The sequence below is a fragment of the Plecotus auritus genome, assembly GCF_963455305.1.
Source record: "Plecotus auritus genome assembly, chromosome: 9".
NCBI lineage: Eukaryota > Metazoa > Chordata > Mammalia > Chiroptera > Vespertilionidae > Plecotus > Plecotus auritus.
The window spans coordinates 30,541,625-30,562,724 of NC_137783.1; the positions used below are offsets into that span (position 1 = coordinate 30,541,625).

General features: G+C 36.7%; 1 protein-coding gene across 2 annotated transcripts in view; it reads left to right on the top strand.

The window, feature by feature from the left end:
• PRKG1 (protein kinase cGMP-dependent 1) overlaps positions 1-21,100 on the top strand; it is a 1,125,638-nt gene that overhangs the window by 507,090 nt on the left and 597,448 nt on the right. The gene's annotated exons all lie outside the window — the stretch shown is intronic.

A 21,100-nucleotide genomic window follows, 5' to 3' on the forward strand; every position in this document is an offset into this window, starting at 1 on the left:
ATTTTAAAACTTGTCTGTTCTCTTCTTTTGAAGGGAAAAATTGCTTGACTTACGTGAAACACTAAATTTCCCTTCACAGTTTTTCTAGCTTTCATTCAGTAAGACAAAAAATCAAATTCAGAAGTAAGCCTGAGTTCCTCTGTGCAAGTGAAGGACTTAAAATTTAAACAGGCACAGCCAGCCTCTCTCCTGGGAGCTCCTGGCTCTGAGAGGCTAATTAAGCCCAGGCGAGTTGGTGCATTAAACATGCTGAGCTCTACCTCAGTTGGAGGAGCCTTAAGCCTTTTTTTAAAAAATTATTAAAGTTATTGGGATGACATTGGTTAATAAAATTATATAGGTTTCAGGGATACAGTTCTGTAATATACCATCTGTGTATATTGTGTGTTAACAACCCCAAGTTAAGTCTCCTTCCATTGCCATTTATCCCCTCTGTACCCCCTTTCACCCCCCCAACCCCCTTTCCCTCTGCTAATCATCATACTGTAGTCTGCCTATGAGTTTGTTGTTGTTGTTGTTGTTGTTGTTTTTCTTAATCCCTTCACCTTAACCCTTAGAAAGTAACCCAAAAGTCATCAAGTCAGCTCAGGAACATTCAAAAGAGCTATTAGGAGAGTCTTGAGACATCCATTCCACATATCTGGCCATCAAAGCAAATGAGCATAAGAGGCATTTTCTGGACAGGTCATACTTACTGTATTAAAATCAGTAGAAGTTCCGGAGTACTGCTCCTAAATGCACTGGGATTAATATGCAGCGGGCAGGATAGTGGCCATCCTGGACATTCAGATACAGGGCATTCTTAGTTTGTCCTCCAACCTGCAAATCTCCGGTTGAAGGAGAAACTAAGATGGCACTACCATTTCCTCTGTTGTTCAGTCCCCAGACCCTCCTCCTCGTCTGCACTCCTTTCCTCACCTCTCCACCCGCTTTGGCCTCACATTCAATGTACCATTAAGTCCTATCGACTACACTTAGCACAACTGCAATATATTATTTATATAGTTGTTCTATATGCTTCATCAAGTTATGAAGATTTAAACAGATCTTACATGTACAAGCACTTTACAAAGCTCTATCTAATGTAAGAAATGGTTTTTGTGGTGGAGTTTGCCACTTGATGACTCTAGTCTAATGACATGAGTCAGAAAGCCTTTGTTGATTTAATTAATTGTAATTATTCTTATCTCTCCCTTACTTGCTTGTTATTTTTTTAAAAACGTTTTTATAAAGATTTTCTTGCAATATATACAGAAAAGTACACACATACAGACAGAAAATGCACAGAACATAAGAATACAGATTTCTCCCAAGCTCCCAGACCAAGGTTCAGAACTTCATTAGCACCCAGGAGTTTCCTCATGACCCCTGCTAGTTGTTTTCTTTTTTAACTAGCCTGGACATCATTGGTTACTGGCTACTTAGATAATACTACTTAATTTTTAATACTTCCTCCTCCCATCAATGCTACTTTTTTCATGCATTCTTAGCATCATGACATTATGATGAAAGAAATAAGAAAAATTTTAACCTTTATATACCTCTGATACATGTTTTCAAAGAATTTATCAAGTGTTTTTGCCCTTTCAAATAATTTATGTCCCATAAGAATATAGCTATTTATCAGGTCTCCACAAGTTTATAATATTTCTGGTTCTAAGCAGTGTTACCATTTTGTAAGCATTATAAGATTATTATTTTTTTTCTTGTTGTTAATCCTCACCTGGGGATATTTTCCCATTGATTTTTAGAGAGTGGAAGAGAGAGAAAGAGACACAGAGAGAGAAACACTGATGTGAGAGAGACACATCTATGGGCTGCTTCCTGCATGCTCCCTGATTTGGGTTGGGGATCAAGCCTGCAATCGAGGTACATGCCCTTGACTAGAATCGACCCCAGTACCCTTCAGTCCTTGGGTTGACACTCTATCCACTGAGCCAAACTGGCTAGGGCTGATTTGTGTTGTGTGTTTTTTTTAATTATTAAAGGAATAATATTACTTTAGCTTTCGTCATATAGTAAATACATATGTTATAAAGTAAATACATATGTCACACAATATTGGGTAGGCAAAAACATGTACTTTTTTACTTTTCATAAATGAACTTGACTCTTGTTTTATTTTATTTTTTTTCTTTATTGATTAAGGTATTACATATGTGTCCTTATCGCCCCATTGCCCCCACCGCCCCCCCCACTCATGCCCTCACCCCTTGTTGTCTGTGTCCATTGGTTAGGCTTATATGCAGGCATACAAGTCCTTTGGTTGATTTCGCCCCCATACCCCCACCCTCCCCTGCCTTCCCTCTGAGATTTGACGGTCTGATCGATGGTTCTCTGTCTCTGGATCTGTTTTTGTTCATCACTTTATGTTGTTCATTATATTCCATAAATGAGTGAGATCATGTGATATTTATCTTTCCCTGACTGGCTTATTTCGCTTAGCATAATGCTCTCCAGTTCCATCCATGCTGTTGCAAATGGTAAGAATTCCTTCTTAATCACCTATTCTGTCAAGCTCTTCAAATCTCATTCTTGGTCTTTAATCTTCATCATCCTCATTGTGTAGTTGAGCCATCCACCCAGGTAGGTTAAACTAAGATGCATCATCATGGTCCCTGATAGCTCTTAGCTATTTATTTTCCAGGTTGGGAACACAAAGTCCTGTGTGGCTAGATGCACCACAAAGCCATGGCCTGTCCCTAGCAAGCCTTACCCTCTTCTCACACAAAGCCTTCCACTCACCCCAGGAAATTTCTTTTGATCTTATTGGAAACCTTTCTACCTGTGTGTTTTTGTCTGAGATACTTATTATCTATCTTGATCCTATTTCTCTTATTCTGTAAGTGTTCTAAGTATTCTTAAGAGCTGAGGGTTAGGAAACACATAGCCAGAGAGAATTGCAGGAAAATTTTATTTTCTGCCCAGCCAGATCCCTTTGCTGAGTTAGTGAGCACAGAGCTAATTCTCTGATAGAATTGGGGTGAGAAGAAATTACAAATAGTGAGAAAAATACAGGTTAATAACACAAAATATTATTCCTTCATAAAGGGTTTAAGATTTTTTAAATATACTTTTATTGATTTCAGAGAGGAAGGAAGAGGTAGAGAGAGATAGAAACATCAATGATGAGAGAGAATCATTGATCATCTGCCTCCTGCACACCCCACACTGGGGACGGAGCCTGCAACCCGGGCATGTGCCCTGACTGTGAATTGAACTGTGACCTCCTGGTTCATAGGTTGGTGCTCAACCACTGAGCCATGCTGGCTGGGCAAGGTTTTTGATTTTACACCTTGGTATAAAACTCAAACTACTGTTTAGCATCTGCCTTATAAGCAGTCCTTGAATAGTCCACAGTAAATTTCCCTTTTTGGCCCCCCTCCAAAATGAAATACGTAATAAGTCCATGAAAGTCACAAATTAAAAAAAGCACTATAATTCTTTGATATAATAATTAAAATTTTCATGCCAATCCATAACTGTCCAATAAGTAACAAAATGAAACACAACATAACACTTAATAAAGGGAATAGTACTTGTAATTTGCTTTTGGAAAAGAGTTCAGTTTTATACCAGAGCAAATTTGCCACTTGTCAAAGTTCTTCATGTTTGTCCCTGTGATTTGTGACATCATTTTAGACCAAAGGAAGAAGTTCTTAAAAAACGACCAGTAGGGCATGCAATTCCTGCTGGGCCCTGTCTGCTAGACAGAATGTACTTTTCCAGAAACCAATTAATCTCTGTTTTGTTCAGCATGTTAGCAGAGTACGGGTCTCTTCTCTGTTTTATTTTCTGGTGTGTTTCTTGACACTTCACCTCTGTCTCAGGGCTGCTAACCCTGCTTTTCCAACTGTTTGACAGCTCTTGTCTCTAGTTTAGCTGTAACCTAATCTACAGGTGGCTGTAGTTTCATGGGTTGTAGTTTAAGGTGCTGACTAATAAGGCTTGTGACATACAGGCCCTATTATTTCAGGTGACACTTCTCTGTATCGTGAATCTGCAGCTTCACCCAACTCTGACTTTTGTGAAAAAGCTCTGCATACACTTTTTTCCAGGCTTTTTGAGCTGCATCATTTGACTTCACTACAGCATGGGACTTACAAGTTGGTTCTCTGTAAGTCCTACTATTGAGATTTCCAAGTGAATTTACACGATCTGATTACTATTTTAATGTTATGGTAAGTTTTTAAAGCAGTGTCCATGCCTTAGCAGAATCTCATAGGCCATCACGGAGCCTCCAGGTGCTAAATGGGTATTTCTCTAGATTTCACATTATTAACAAGCAGCTCTTGGCCTCAAAAACAAAACATCAGTGACATCCCAAGAGGAGCATCCGATGGTTAACCAACAGTAATGATGTTGGTTTTTATCATTTTCACTAAAGGGATCTATTATGTCATTTATGTGGTTGTTCCAACTACATAAGGCAGCTCTTTGACTCATGTGAATCTGGCCACATCTGTTTGAGTCAGGTATATACACCTTTCCCAAATTCAGTGGGCAACACCTAAATCAATCAATCTCTCCCTCTCTCTCTCCCCTCTTTCCTCTCTCCCCGAATTCCCCACACTTCTGCCCTTTAACCCTCACTCTTTCTCCAACTTGAACTAAGAGCCACAGAGTCCAAGATCAGGCAGTGGTGGGCAGAGGGGTCTGGGGGCAAGGAAGCTATTTATTGACAGTTACCTAAAGTATGAACACAGCAAAACTGGAGAAAGCCAGAGATAAAGAAACCTGATAGTTCTCAGGAAATGAGGCTGACCTTGATCCCTGCTGCTTTCAATTCTCAAATGACACAAAATGGCCAATTTCCTTCGGATTTACTTAAATTAGCTTGAGTGGATTTCTGTTTCTTGCAACTACAAGAACCTTAATCAGAAGAGTTGTTGTTCCCTTTAGTTTGTTGGAAGTTATTTTTAAATGCATTTATTGAGTATGCATTTTTCCTTTTAATAAAAGGAATGGTAGTTGTCATTTGCATTTGGAAAGGAGTTCAGTTTTTTCAAAATACTTTTATATTTGATATATTATTGTAGCCTCAAAAGCTAGAACAAATGCTAAATCCTCATTTCAATAAGAAATATGATAGATAAGAAATTATTTTGTTTTGGGTAAGAGTCCAAAAAAGATTAAATAATTTTTAAGCCAGTTCAACTTTTACCAGCATACCACTGCCTCTAGCAAATGGAATATTTTATAATATCACTTACACTCTATTCTGGAGTCAAATGCACCCCTAAAGAAAGGCTGAAAACCCTTAATTTATCCTTAATTGGAAAATTTCCATTCGTTGCCAGGATGATTCCCACCTTATGGGTGAAGACCTCCAACACAATAAAACATTTTTTTTAAAAAAAGCCCTAGCTGGTTTCTCAGTGGTTAGAGCATCGGCCTGAGGACAGGAGGGTCCAGGGTTTGATTCATATCAAGGGCACATGCCTGGGTTGTGGGCTAGGTCCCTGGTGGGGGGCATGTGGGAGGCAGCCAATCAATGATTCTCTCTTATCATTGATGTTTCTATCTCTCCCTCTCCCTTCCTCTCTGAAATCAATAAAAATATACTTATATATTTTTAAAAAGGTATTCTGTTTTAGAATTAGGAGAGCAAAAAGGACTTCCAACATCATCTGGTTCAACCCTGTTATTTCACCGATGAAGAAAGTGAGGACAAGAAATAGGTAACGATTTGTCAAAGGTCAGAAAGCTACAGGAAGGAAAACTTCTGACTCAGACTCAGTTCTCTTTCTCTGTTACCCAGTGCTGAGCAAAACCCATGCTTGAGAGAAGTGGCTCAGAGCACAGAAAGGAGCCCACAGGCAGAAGCTGGAGTCGCAGCAGGCTTATCCAATTTCTTAAGAATAAGACTAAAGAAGAACCCACTGGAAGGAATGCCCAATGCCCAATTAAAGTTGTAATTGTGCTAGTCTACTCGCTCATTAAAACTGTTAGCAAAGGGATGATTCTAATAATTAAAATGTATAATCAATATACTTGCAAACTCAATTTTAGTACTAATTGTCTGTTAAATATAGAGTATTTTGCATAATGAAAAACTGTCAGTATTCATGGAGGCAAAATGAAAATGAAGAAGGGCAGTTCTGCCCTTTCCAATAAGATCATAGTCACTTTTATGTGACAAAATAGTCAAGGGTTAGAGGGTTACCTTTCATTTTTTTTTAAAGTTGTGAAGGAATGAATAATTTGATCTAAGGCACACTGGTGAAATATATTACATATAGGTTTATGCTTGATTTAAAACATACACCAGAACAAAACTTGGTTTGAATGGTCTATGTTGACTTTATAATACATAGGTCTCCTATAAATCAATATCATGGAGTAGACAGGTGAGAAAGTAATTAACTGATTTTGATCAATGTTTATTCCAATGATTGATGTGGCTTTTATTTGAATATGAGTTATCACAGCAAATATTTAGGTTTTCCTTGACAGACTAGGGATATCTTAGAAACATGCCCTGGTAACTTAAGCAGGATCTGCTTTTGTCAGTCCAATTCATTTAGACAAAGTCTAAACATATTTCTAAATAATAACGCACTGATGCAATTAGTAGTAATCTTCCGATAGGTAATTATGTGGTGTGCTCTCATAATAAAGTGGAATTAAGGATAGGAAATGTTAACATATCACAGATAAATACCTATTCCCCACCCTCCTACTCCCTTAAGCAATATGATCTCTATTTCCCATTAACACAAATTGCCAACTTGCAATTAGCTTATTTTTAGCTGTTTTTACCTAACTCAAATTGGCTTGATATTGGGAAACCCCTCAACACCTAACTTCTCTTGGTTCCACTTCATTTAATGGTAATTCTCTTCATGTAAATTGGAAGGGATAGAAAACTAAAATTAGCAAAGAACCCTCTTCTTTCGATCATGCTTCCCATCCTTTGCTTTATTTACCTTCCTTTCTAGGCAGAATGAACAGACCTCTTCAATGACATGCCCCATGGTAGTGGTTCTCAAAGTGTGGTCACCAGAGAACTTGTTAGATATTCAAATTATTGAGCTTCACCTCATACCTATTGAATCTGAAACTCTGGGGGGCAGTGTGAGCCATCTGTTTTAGAGTTTCCATTCTCAACACTATCATTAACCTGATGTATAACTTGTGGACATACCATTAAACTTCATAAACTTCTGTTTTCTGTTTGTTTTATGATTCTTAAATTTTCTATGAATAAATCACAGGGTTTTTAAAAATATTTTTATTGATTTTAGAGAGGAAGGAAGAGGTAGAGAGAGAAAAAATCATCAATGATGAGAATCATTGATTGGCTGCCTCCTGCACACCCCCTATTGGGGATTAAGCCTGCAACCCAGGCATGTGCCCTGACCAGGAATCCGACCATGACCTCCTGGTTCATAGGTTGATGCTCAACCACTGAGCCATGCCTGCTGGGCTCAGTACTCTTTCTAAGTGTTGCTCACTTTACACCTGTTAGGTTACCTCAGCCAAACATTGCTCTATTGCCACAAACTGACTTTACCCTTAACTCCATCTCAGATTGTTGCCAATGTGATCAGGAGGCCTTATAAGTGAAAGAGTATTCTATCATTTCTACTCTAAAACATACCCATCAAAATACATTGTCTGCAGATAAAACATTGTTGGTGTCATTTCATGAATAGAGACAAAAAATAGTTTGACTTTTTTTATAACCAATTGACTTCAGCGCACCTCTTCTTATACCAAGTCAAACCAGAGTTCTCCTTCTTATGAGAAACATATAAGCCTGTATATCTCAGAATCCTAGAATATCCAGACCATGAGGAGGCAACAGTAGAAAATTTTTGGACTATGCCTTGTTGTATTGATTAATAAATGAGGCTGAACACTTTAATAACACAAATGAAACTCAATAGCAGAGCTATTCTGAGAACTTGATCCCATTGTTCTTTTTGTGACACCATCTAATTCTCAGCACGTTCAGAAAGTATTACTTTGGAAAATTCTCAAGTAATAAATAAAGGCAAAACTCTCATTTACAGGAACTAGACAACATGATATGCTTTGAATCAGTTAAGCCAGTGGTCGGCAAACTCATTAGTCAACAGAGCCAAATATCAACAGTACAACAATTGAAATTTCTTTTGAGAGCCAATTTTTTTTTACTTAAACTTCTTCTAATGCCACTTCTTCAAAATAGACTCGCCCAGGCCGTGGTATTTTGTGGAAGAGCCAGACTGAAGGGGCCAAAGAGCCGCATGTGGCTTGCGAGCTGCAGTTTGCCGACCACTGAATTAAGCAATGGTGACATCTTTTAAATGTCTTTTCTTTGACTCATAATCTGTTTTTTAAATCAACAAATAGTTTGAAGGACCTTAAAGAAGTTATTAGTTGGCAATGAGAAGGCAATAAGCACCTCAAACAGCGTGTTAAAATACCAACATGTAAGTTTGCATGGCAATGTCACTTTATTTTTCAAATGTCGGGGAAGTGACATTTGCAATAGAGTATGTGTTTTGTTTTTTTTAAAATATATTTTTATTGATATTTCGCAGAGAGGATGGGAGAGGGATAGAAAGCTAGAAACATCGATGAGAGAGAAACATCGATCAGCTGCCTCCTGCACACCTCCCACTGGGGATGTGCCCGCAACCAAGGTACATGCCCTTGACCGGAATCGAACCCGGGACCTTTCAGTCCGCAGGCTGACGCTCTATCCACTGAGCCAAACCGGTTTCGGCAGAGTATGTGTTTTCATAGCCCTAAATATTTACTTACCGTACACAACTGATTAAATTAGAATTGACCAAAACAATGGAAGTAGAAATTATGCCAAATTCAAAGGCTGAAAAGTCAAAATACACCTAAATTCATCATTGAGGTTTCAATGTAAGTATATATTACATGTATCTACTTATGAATACTCTTTATGAATACATGCACTTAAAAATAGTTCTTATTTACTTTTTTTAACATCATTGTTTGGATTTTATGATAAGAAATAAAAAGTTACATTACCAAAATCCCATTATCAATCCAGTTTAGAACTTTCTTCTGCCAATGTCCAAGTTTAAAAGTTTGAATAGTAAGCATTTGCCCAATTGAATTCCTTTACATATTTTGAAATGCTAATATCACTTATTAAAATAAAATAAAATATATTTTAAAAAAACAACACTGAATTAAGAACACCTATCTGACATAGAATTGCACTAAGTTTGCCACTATCTTTGCATCTGTTAGTCTGCATAGTACTTTTAAAGCAAATAGCAGCTACATTTACATGCTAGTTCGGTTAGGACTGCTACCAATGTAATGGGCACAAGAACTTAAAAAAATATAAGCTGAAATATGTTTCTTGTTGGCAGGGGTTGTAATTTATTTGGTATTTAGAAAAGTCTTTGCCTCTTTTGTACTCGGGATGTTGCATAGCAGTTCTAAGAGGTATATAATGAATATTTAGTGAATGGATTAGGAAGAAATGAATGTTTGGAAATGAGAAAATGAAGCTCTTAGCTTACATTTACACCACACTGGCCTCTATTGGGGGTAGTGCTGTGCTGAAGAATGGCCTTGGGGGCAGACCACTCTATCCTGGCTTATGTTAGAACTACTCAGGGAGCTTTTAAGAGATACCAATGCCTAGGCCCACCCACAGAGAGTCCTCTTTAATTGTTCTGCACTGAATCCCAGGGAGAAGTAACATTTAAGTCTCCTCAGGTGATGGAGAACAGCAGCGCAGCTGGAGAACCACTGATTTATTTGCAATTTCACGTATGTTTCTCCCAAAGAAACATTGGCCTTAGTCTTAAGCTACTCAAGTGTATAAAAATGTTCTGCTTCGATGTCTTCATTTTCCGAATGAGGAAATTAAATATTAGACAGGTTTAATAGTGAGCATCTAGTAAGTGTCCCAGCTAGGACTAAAATTCAGGATGTCCCTTAGTCTAGTGCTTATTTCCCTATCCCATATCCACTATTTCGCTCATGATCTTATTAATGCTTTATGAGAAAAAAAATGAGTTACTTCAATCATGTGTCTGTTCATATAGCTTAATTCCCAGGTATAACTTTAACAGTTGAGGAGCAAGAAATACCATCTTATTATTTTATATATTAGTGCAAAACATAACTCTCTAAAGTATTTGCAGCTTTTAGAATGCTGTGATGCACAGCTCTGGACACTCATACAAAACCAATAGAGAGCTAGTTTAATTTTAAAAATAACTAGTTTTTATGGAGGATGAGCAAAATGAAGAATGTCTGAAAACGTAGTCATATCTGACTGTGGCATAATGTTATAATCTCCTCAACATAATTGTCATTTGGCATCTCTAGCAATGAAAAGGACAACCATCCCTTTAATAGTTTCCTATAATAATTGTTTCAGTTAATGGTGAGAGAAAAGAGAAGAAAATAATTGGTTGACCTGATCTTTTTTAGCCATTAAATAATTTTCCAATTTTAAAACATAGCTTAATTTTTATCTCCTCTTAACTTAGACTGGAGGTATTATAGAAATGTCTGCACATATCAGTTTTTCTAACTTAGGCCACTACTTTATAATAACACTAGAGGCCCAGTGCATGACATTCATGCACTGGGGCGGGGCAGAGGGAGGGGTCCCTTAGCCCGGCCTGTCCCCTCTCGCAGTCTGGGACCCCTTGGGGGATGTCTGCCTGCTGGCAGTCAGACATCCCTCTCACAGTCCGGGGCTTTCACAGTCCTGGACCCTTCGCTCCTTACTGCCCACCTGCAGTGGAGGCTGGAGAGGCTCCTGCCATCACATCTGCATTCGCCAGCCAGCCCTGAGCCTGGCTTCTGGCTGAGTGGAGCTCCTCCTGTGGGATTGCACTGACCACCAGGGGGCAGCTCCTGCTTTGCGTGTCTACCCCATGATGGTCAGTGCGGGTCATAGTGACCAGTTGTTCCACTATTCAGTCCATTTGCATATTAGGGTTTTATTATGTAGGATATATCTATTTCAATAATTATGTGTTTTTTGCATAACTACTCCACCAAAGTGATTTTATGTATCTTTGCATACTTAAAAAAGTGAAAGCAAATGTACTTTTCGTTTATTAAAATTGAAGAGCTAGATGTTGCAAATTGATTTGATACTGCATTGTAGAGAAAATTAGTTTTATCCATTTTTGGTGCCTTTGTTTGTACAGTATAATTGAATCTGTTCATTAAGAGTGTTAACATTAAATCATTTTTCTGTTTTTATTCTTTTAAATATAATATTCACAGAATGGCAATTTGCTAGATTCATAGTTAGGGTTTAATTTCATCTATTTTTTAGTGCTGGATCCATAATTACACCCCCTGGAGTATATGCAACTGGATTGGTCCAAAATCTAGAGGATAGGTGAAAGAGTAGACCAAAAATAAACATATTCTGTACCTCACCATAAAGTCAGTACAGAGAATGAGATATGTAAGTTAGAGGCCTTTAATTGAAGAAGCTTGGGTAGGAAACAAAATTGTCTTATAAGAAATAAATGTCTCCTTTGCTGGGGTAGTGTTAAAAGCCAGTACAGCTCTGTGAATCATTGGGACCTATAGACTGATCTTATTTTCCCAAGATTTGTCCTGCTTCTAAAACCCTCACAAAACCTTGATATTTAAACCAGTTTAAGTATTCTGAAAGTTCCCTTTAAGGACTTCATCTATTGCTCTATGACACTGATTATCATGACAATTTATTGATGGTGAGAAGAAGGCAGGAAGGATAGACTTCCACAAGAGGGCTTGAGTCAAAATGTCACAATTTAGAAAGAAGAAAGGATATTTGGCCTACTTCAAACTTACCCAACCAAGTAAGCAATTTTTGACTGGTTTTTTCATTGCCTGAAATCTTAATAGTTCCCTATCTGTAATGCTTAAATAATTCCATAAAATCAATGCAAATTATTCCAGCCATGTAAAAAGGATTTTTAAATACTGTTCAGTTACTCCTAAGAATTCCTTCTTTGGCCCTCACTAAGATTGCTTTTTTTACGTAAAGTCATTTTTACTTTTTTAATCTGCTCCTTCTTAGCCTGAGAGATAAGTGTGTGTTCTCTAGGTTACAGAACCAAATGATCTTTTTGCTGCCTGCCTCAAGGGTAGGGACGGAGAGTTTTCTCTGCTGTAACTTTAGACAGTCATTAAAAGTGTCAGGACGTGACACTGTGGTGCGTACAAATTGGACATAGTGCTGGATGCTCTCCAGGGGAAGCTGTAATTGTGTTTTATAAAATATGTCTAGAAGCTAATGATTTGTTGAGAATTTTATGGTGTGATCTCAGTTTTAAAATAGGCAGTCTTCCAACATGAATACATTTATAACGGCTACTTTCATGTTATTATAAAGCATTTCCATTTCCATTGATAGAGACCATTAACACCTCAATTAAGTCACCTGAAAAATTTTAAGATACTGAATAAGGGAATAATTTTATATTGACAGAAAGCACAATACCAGATTGTCAAAGGTGTAGTGACACCCAATGTGTAATGACATAGTATCTTTAGGTATGATAGTTTGATCAAGTTAATTGGTTAATCATTTCAATTAGATTTCATATACATGTATATGTTATTATACACACACATATATATAAATGCAATGTGCTGTATATGTAAAGAAAATTTCACATTTAAAATACTTTAGCTTTTATATTTTAAAGCAATCGTTATTGTTTGAATCTATATGTATCCCTTTTAATTTGTTGGTACAGCATTTTTGGGGGGGTTCTTATGTGAAAAAACTAATATAAATAGCTAAATGATGAAACTATTCTTGGCTCCTGTCATCATGGATCAATACTCAATTGTTTATACTATTCTTTTGGGCTCTCTTTTCAAATAAACCTTGATTACAATTCAGAGGTTTAAAATAAATTACAATAAGAAAACAGGAAAAACTATAAAGTATATAAATAATGGTCAAATAAAATCAGTGAAGTTTGTCATTTGGTTTAAAATTCCGATATTGTATTATATTGCTTAGTATTATTTATATCAATAGTTTCTGTAGTTTTAATTCCAGGAGCTTAAAAAGGAAAGAGAATGAAGAGTTATTTTTTGGAAAAATATTGCCTTAAGCCATTTTTTTTTTGCAGCATAGCTTAATCTTCAAACATTTAGTTCAGAAATGCCATTTCACTGACAACTAGTTTCCCTTCAGCTCATTTCATTGGGTATTTTTAATATCTCTTATGTTGCCATATAAATGTGAAATGGAAGAGAGTGCTTGTAATTTTTTCTCAGTACCAAATTTATATAACCCTTTCATGGCTAATGGGCACCCTGCAGTCATGCCCTTGGCTTTGGCTTGTCCTGCACCACCTGAGACACTCTGCTCAGGAGTTTGATTAGTAATCCAGGGTGGGTTTAGATGAGACAAATGTCTTTTTGAAACCCCTGAATGGACATATTCCACTGACTGAGGATCATGTTTCCATGTAAGCACAGAACATTTTCTGCACCAAGTCACAGTGTGAATTAATCCCTAACTCTTTCCAGAAAATGCTCCCGGAGTAGACTGAATAGGAGTAGGAACGAGTAGGAGAGAGCGAGTACTTGGCGGGTCTGCCCCAGGAGAACTACATCAACAGCTAAATACCTGAAATGCTCAGTGTGTTCTAGGTCCTGCATTATGTGCTTTATATGCATCCATCAATTGTATCCCATTAGTAATCTTGGGAAGGATATTGATGTTGGTTTTAAATGAGAACTCTGGGGTTTGGAGAGGTTTAGTGACCAAATAATGAGTTGCAATGCTGGGCTGTACCTCCAGTTCCCAACCATTGCAAGTGACTGACAAACCACAATGTGTTGTTGTTTTTTTAATACTTTTTAAGTTTATATTTAGAGAGAATGGGAGATGGGGGGAGAGAGAGGGGGAACATTGATGTGAATGAAACACTGCTCTGCTGCCTCCTGCATGCCCCCGACAAGGGATCCTGAGCCAGAATCAAAGCAGGTGCATAGAGCAACCTCCAACTAGCTGAGCCACACCAGCCAGGGCACAAACCACAATCTTTGCTGAAGTAATTATATTCCTTGTTCTTTTATTATAAAAGGGAGAGGGAAAGACAGAGGGATAAATGGGATTTTTAAAACATTTTTTCCTCCTCATTTTTCCTCCAGAGTGGGGCCAATGCCAGGACTTACTGGGGCTATAACTCTGGTACACCTCTTGTTATATGAAAGTTTTTTTCTCAGTCACATCTTCACATGTAGCATCTAGGAGCCATCATAACTGCAAACTGTATTGTAGCCATCTGGTTGGACACCATTTCATGTTCTCATAATTTTTCTAATCTACCATGATGGACAATGGGAGGGCGATAGAGCACCAATCTTCTCTTTCTGTGTGGCCTTGGATGAGGTAGATAGCCACTCCTATTTCCACCTATATATTAAAAGGCTATTAGATGCCATTGTTGCTCATGATCCTGCAACCACAAATATTTCTATGGTTCTTCCTTTTATGGATGTCAGAATGGGACTATGGAGAAAATTGAGTGTCTCAGTTAATGACATACATCCCTCCACACACACAATAGCAGCATAGTGGATATTAGACACTTTTTCTTTTAATTCCTGAGTCAGGTCCTTATTACCATACTGTGTGGCCTCTTCTGGGGTCAATGTCAACCCCAGTGAGGTTGGAGAGTTTTGAACTTGGCTCTGTCCTATCTGGCAGCTTTACCAGTAACACAACTAAGAATATAGCACTCATGTCAAGTTGACGAATGTCTAAACATGGCAGCAATTCCTATAAAGAGTTTAAAAGTCTTGAAAGATGGGGCTAATGAGGTGAGTAGGGTAAATGAAACTTCTGTTTCTGTCAGTGATTAATATAATTTGCATAAACACCGTGGAAAAGATTGGTTAATGGCATTTTAATTGACACAGGTTTACTATTCATCAACAGTGTGGGGAAGGATGTTTGAAAACTATGGAATAATCCTTGGCTGCAAAATAAATATAACATTTATGACCCTACAAATGGAGTAGTGGATTTCAACCTTTGCTCCCCGACTACACGCTTGACAGAAAAAGCTTATGTAGATGTTACTAAAATGTATTCCGATGATAGTATAGCTAAAAGAAGCTGCCAGCAGGTGGGTGCAATTTCTGTACTACTAGCTCAGTTCTCTACCACCTGAGGTCCAGTGATGTGGAAACCCATCTATTGTAAAGAGTGGATGTGAACCACACGGAAAAGCCATGACCCAGACTATACACCCACTTCTTACTGCCATGGGTGAACAGGAACAAGAACAAAGCAAAATGTTCTGAAGAAGGCAACTAACATCGAGATAGGTCTGGAAATTACCCCTCAAAGCAAAGTTAAAATGATGAGGACACTTTAGCTCAGAGAAGAAGACTTACAGAGACTTGGAGAACTATCTCCTCGTAATTTATAGTATAAGTCTGGGTGCCCCTCTCAATGTATTCTCTGTCAGTCTACATAAATAATTATTCTGAATTTCAAATGATGATACTCTAACTAAATGTGTTCCTCCTGTTAAACAAAACATACTTTAAAATGTAGGCACCATCCTTCAGTGATGGTCTTTACTTCTATGTACTTTCTATTGGCAGATACTAATCACATTGACAACCTTTGCCCATAGTATGTCTGTAATGGATCACAGTACACTTAAATGCACCATAAAAACTCAATTGAAAGGAATAGTATAGAGAACCTACTCAAAACACAAATGCCATCCTCCCCCCCTCCCCTTTCCAAATGATCTACTGTACTGGATAAAGATCAAATTCAACAATTGTCTTGAAACTAAACCCCATATATATTTTAATTGAGTTTCTCTTATACTTACTACAGTTATACAATGTGTTACAGTATCATGGCCTGCTATTGGTAATGAATTTTTTCTCATGAGAATTTGTGAACTGTTTGGCAGCTGCATGAGAAGTTCTTCATTGCTCTGTTGATTGCTAGCCCTTTTCCTATGTAGCCGGTCTTCTGGGTGTTTGTCCTATATACACTTAATCAGAATATATAGAGGGATTCTACTCTTAGAGAAGTTGTAACAAGAAACAAAAGAATTTAAACAGAAACACAACAGCAAAATAATTCACTTGAATCCTTTTATTGTGTTGTTTTCAAAATGAATACCCTTGAAACGAGTTCTGTCACAGGAAATTATATTAAAGGAATTGTGAGTAGGCTTGTCATTTTTCAAGTGGATGTACAAATGAATTTATTTATATGTAGATTTTACAATATTTTTAAAGTATCCCAGACACATACTATCTGTATAATCAGTAATAAATCAATGAATGGTTGCAAGAAAAAGTGATTTTATAATGATTTTTAACCTCCCAAATCACCATTAGATTTCAATATTGATTTCCCATATATCAAATAGAGGTGATTTTTAGTTTGTTTGAGCGTAAATAGAAGGTATGGCTGCATGGCTCCTATTTACCTTAAAAGAAGGTGCACAAAGCTCCTGTATATCACTTACAAACTCAGTGTTAAATTATTCTTTTCTGTGCTTTCTAATTTACAGATTACTTTCCCTTCAGACCTTCACCAGTATATTTCATAACTGCTACTTGTGAAGTGATCTAGCCAACTTATTCATGAGTTTATTTTAACATATAGTTATGCATATGCTGTCTAGGTAAGATATAGTAATTGACTACAATGGCATAAATTCATTACAAAGTAGAAATGTGTGTAAATATATGTACATGTTTATGTGCTATGCATTTAAGCACACAAAATAGCATTTCCTTAATTTGTTTTGAGTGATCAAGTGGTCTTCATGGAAGGGAGTCCAAAAAAATGAACTAATAGATATTTTTACATTTAATTTTTCAGTTCACATGATATTTAACAATGAAACTAATTTATGTTATTTCTATAGTTTAGCTTCTTTTGTGCATGATCCTTTTATTCCTCTATGTGTGTGTCTGTGTGTGTGCTCTAAGCTTGTTTAAAATACAAGTAGTTGGTCATCATTTAAATTGAGAAAACCCCACATATGCAATAAATGGTTTATTTTAGAAAGTGTAGTCTTTCAGTAATTTAAATGAATCTTCTTTAAACTCAGCTTATCTACTACTCTTAAGCCTCCAGAGGTTTTCTATGCAGTCTATATTAATGAACCTCTGGTGTTTTCTATGCATGAAGAATGAATTTTATATTCTAAACCTACACTTTGGGCCCTTGCAAAACAGCAAAATAATTCACTTGAATCCTTTTTTTGTGCCCTTGCACAAAAATCTCATATTACTTATCCAAAGTTTTCTCCTTCATTCTCCAATACAAAACTTTTTTTATTACTAAAATGGCTTCCTGACACTCCTGAACATATGTTCATTCTTTCATCAATCCTACATCTAAAAATGCCTTTCCTTATAATCTGCCTACCAATTCTACTCATAGTTTACAACAAACTCAAGTCCTGCCTATTCTGTGAAAGTGCGGTTGCTCTATTTAGGTCAAAATGATCAGCTCCTAGTCCAGCCTCAGATAGGTACAAGTCACTGTGGTTAATATCCTTGCTTATTTCAGATGCACAGGTCTTATCTCTACCAGCATGGAGACAGTGTTGGCCATCCCCGACCAGTTTTATATTCATCCCAAAATATATGCAGAGGCATGGGATACATGATTCATATAAGTTTGGAAGGCTTTATTCTTGAAAGTTTCTGGTTGGATGAAGGCAGTGTATCTGAACACATGAGAATATTCACGTCTACAAAGGTATTTCTCTATCAATCAGAATTTTTAGAATGCATAAAAGACATAAGTCAAAACAATTAGGCTAATTCATTCACTTATTCGATATATTTAAAATGGTAGGAGATCAAGCTCCTACTCTTAGGTTGAACCATACAAAATTGCAAATTTTATAGCTTACATAAGGTTGAACATCAGCAAATTTATGTGACTCAACTGAATATTTGCCAAGGCCTATGGGTATAATAGTAAATAATAAAGGCTGCCTTTTTCTGGAGCTTATTGCATAGTCAGTTAGAAGAATTACCTTTGATATTGCTGGTCACTAAGAATTTTAATTCTTTGCTAGATGGTCTTATAGCTGGCTTTGTTTAGACACAGATTCTTGCAACAACCAGTTTCTAATCATAGTTCACACTGATATTTGATGAGTGAATAATTGTCTTTTCTAATCAATTTGAAAAGGTTGAATATGCCCCAGCTTCTTTTACCAATCCATTAAAATTATATCAGTCCATTTCCATAGTTTCATTAGCCTATTACTGCACCTTATTTCACCTCTTACATTAATAAGCTTAATCATTTTCTAAAATTTTCTGTGTGCAATTATTCTATTTCCTTTTATTGCTCCCTCTCTAGTTCTTCTACTCTATGAAACCAAGTGCTGTTGCCTCAAAGTGAATGAATAAGTTATTATTCCCCATACTCATTCACTTCCAGAGAAGCAATTTTTAACTGATGTGCTATAAGAATTTTTAAAACATGTAATACATGACTATTTAATCAGGGACAGTGACTTCCTTAGATTGTCAGATAAAAAAATGGCAATTGCCAACACAACAATAGCCATCCAGTGTGAATGAATCAAAATTATACCTCTTTTTTTGTAAGATCAGCAAAAATATATATATATTTTGATGGGACACAGAATTTTTAGTAATTAGTTTATTTGTGCCATGAGATGAAAAAGGTTGAAAATTGCTGTTCTAGACAACTAAGGCTTAATTCACTTTTCTCATAGCCTTTTAATTTTTCAGACCAAATGAAGTTGATATTTTTATATTTATCCTTACAAAGAAATTAACCTGCCTTCCTTGATGACCTGCTTTGCCTAAATTGGATGAGCAGTGGCCAGAATAAGACACAGTAGCTGATGCCCACAGGTCTCTTCAAGGTTAGGAGAGTGTTTTCTCTATTGTCCTCATGGAGATAACCTGCATGTTGCTGGCCTTTTTGACTAAGAGCATAGCTTCTGTCTTCAGAAAATACAACACAGTTATATTATATCTTTGTATTTTATTTAAGTTTTATTTTCCAATTACAGTTTACATTCAATATTGTTTTTCAGTTACTTTACATCTTGACTGCTAAATTAGAACCCATCATTGAAACAGTATAATTGAGATTTATTTTTTCTAAATCTTTATCTTACATATGTCTACATTAAAAATTGTCTTGTACATTCATTGTAGTGGATTTGTACAAAACTTTACAAACCTCCATCACATTTTTCATTTGTTCCTTGTAATAGCCCTATGAGATAGATGGAGGTGATATTTCTATACTTGGACTTAATAGAGGAGAAAACAAGTTAAGAATTTGGGGAATTTTACTCAAGGTTCAAAAAGAAGCTTATAGGAAGCTAAGAACAGTCTCTAAGCCAGCCGTGGGCAAACTACGGTCCACGGGCCGGATCCGGCTGTTCTATCCGGTTCTCTTGCTCTCCCCTCCGCTCCTTTACTTTGAATTTATATTAGTTCACACAAACACTCCATCCATGCTTTTGTTCTGGCCCTCCGGTCCAGTTTAAGAACCCATTGTGGCCCTCGAGTCAAAAAGTTTGCCCACCCCTGCTCTAAGCTCTAATCCTGGATTCATTTGATCATGGTAAGTATTTTGACATGTCACAAACAAGGAAATTGATGTGTTTTCAAGGACTACATTAAAAAATAGTCTTAAATCTTGGCCAATAAGAAATCATTAATTAATCAGTTATAACTCTTTTTACTCTTTTATCCTCTCTTATAACTCACTGTTTACATAAATCCAGTTACCTACGGTATGCCTGAGATTATCAACCAATTCCTTTATATTGTTTCACTACCCAAGACTATCTCAAAAGCATTTTGGCATCCCATTTTTTATTTACTAAGGTTTTTGAGTTATCTACTGTGGTTTTCATCTGTGTACATCGACCTTAGATTGGCTTTAACACTCCTTTCAAACTCAGTGTTCAGTTTTAGAGAAACCGTTAGAGGCTTAGTCCTTTGATTCACATAAAATTACAAGAGTTTGTTGGCTTAGTTGAATCTTGTGTAAATCTCAGGTATTTGGGTGTGAAAGCCCAAAATAATACCTTCCCAAAGTATTTGCTTCTTATTTTAATCTTACCTGATAGGAAACTTTTTTTTGTAGAATTTTATTTCAAGAAGCAAGTGTAGATCAGATCCCTTTTGTTGATTGGCTTCAGCCAAGAATGATCGTGACATATGTGGTTCTTTTCATCCCTCAGGCCTTGGGACACCAAGTTTTCTTCAATATTGAGCGTCAATTTGTACTCCCCTATATCCTTGCCAAAACTAATATAGAATATTCACTCAGCTTGATGTATCTATTGTGGCATCTCCTGCTTTACAATAGTAACTTAACTACTAGTTGCTTTAGATTTATTATTTAATCTCTATTGTCTGATTTTGAAGCCTTGTTGCACTTCAGAAAAAAAAAAAAAAAGCTACATTGCAAAATCCTCATGTTAGACAGCTATTTTGAAAATCAGATTTTTTTTTTTCATAAAGATGCTGTATTTCTCCTTCTAATACTTTCCTGTGACCTGAGTAAGCTGATCTTGTTTGCTGAAGGAGCTTCATTAACTTGTGGCTTCCCCTGTTTGAATGATGAGGTGTCATGGTATCTTAAGTTTAGGGTGATAAGGCTAAGGTTATGCCAGCTTATCTCAAGGAGTCGTATTAACCTTTTCTGACCAAGTTTTTAGCTTTCTGATAAGGAAAAGCTAAAAACTTGGTCAGAAAAGGTTAGCACCCTGTTTAAAACTCTCTAGAGAAGCTTGCATCAACTCTGAGTTGGGGTGGGGGAAATATACTTCCAAGGGAGGTTTGAGTTTTGTGACGGTTTTTGTCCAGATTCATCACTAATTTATTTCAGTTAATGTACCTTCTATTCCCACAATACTGAGTTGCCAGTGTTTATTTGAAACTAGGACCTTGCTTTACTGATCACAATGGAGTTGTGTCACCTTCAATAACATTCCATTCCTGCACAATGTCTCATCCAATGAACACAAATCCCATGGGCATCTCTCAAGACTAGGCCCCTGCTAGAAAGAGTGGGAACACAAAACTTTTCAAATGCAGTTATCTTATTGAATTTAAAAAATGTGAAAGCATGAAC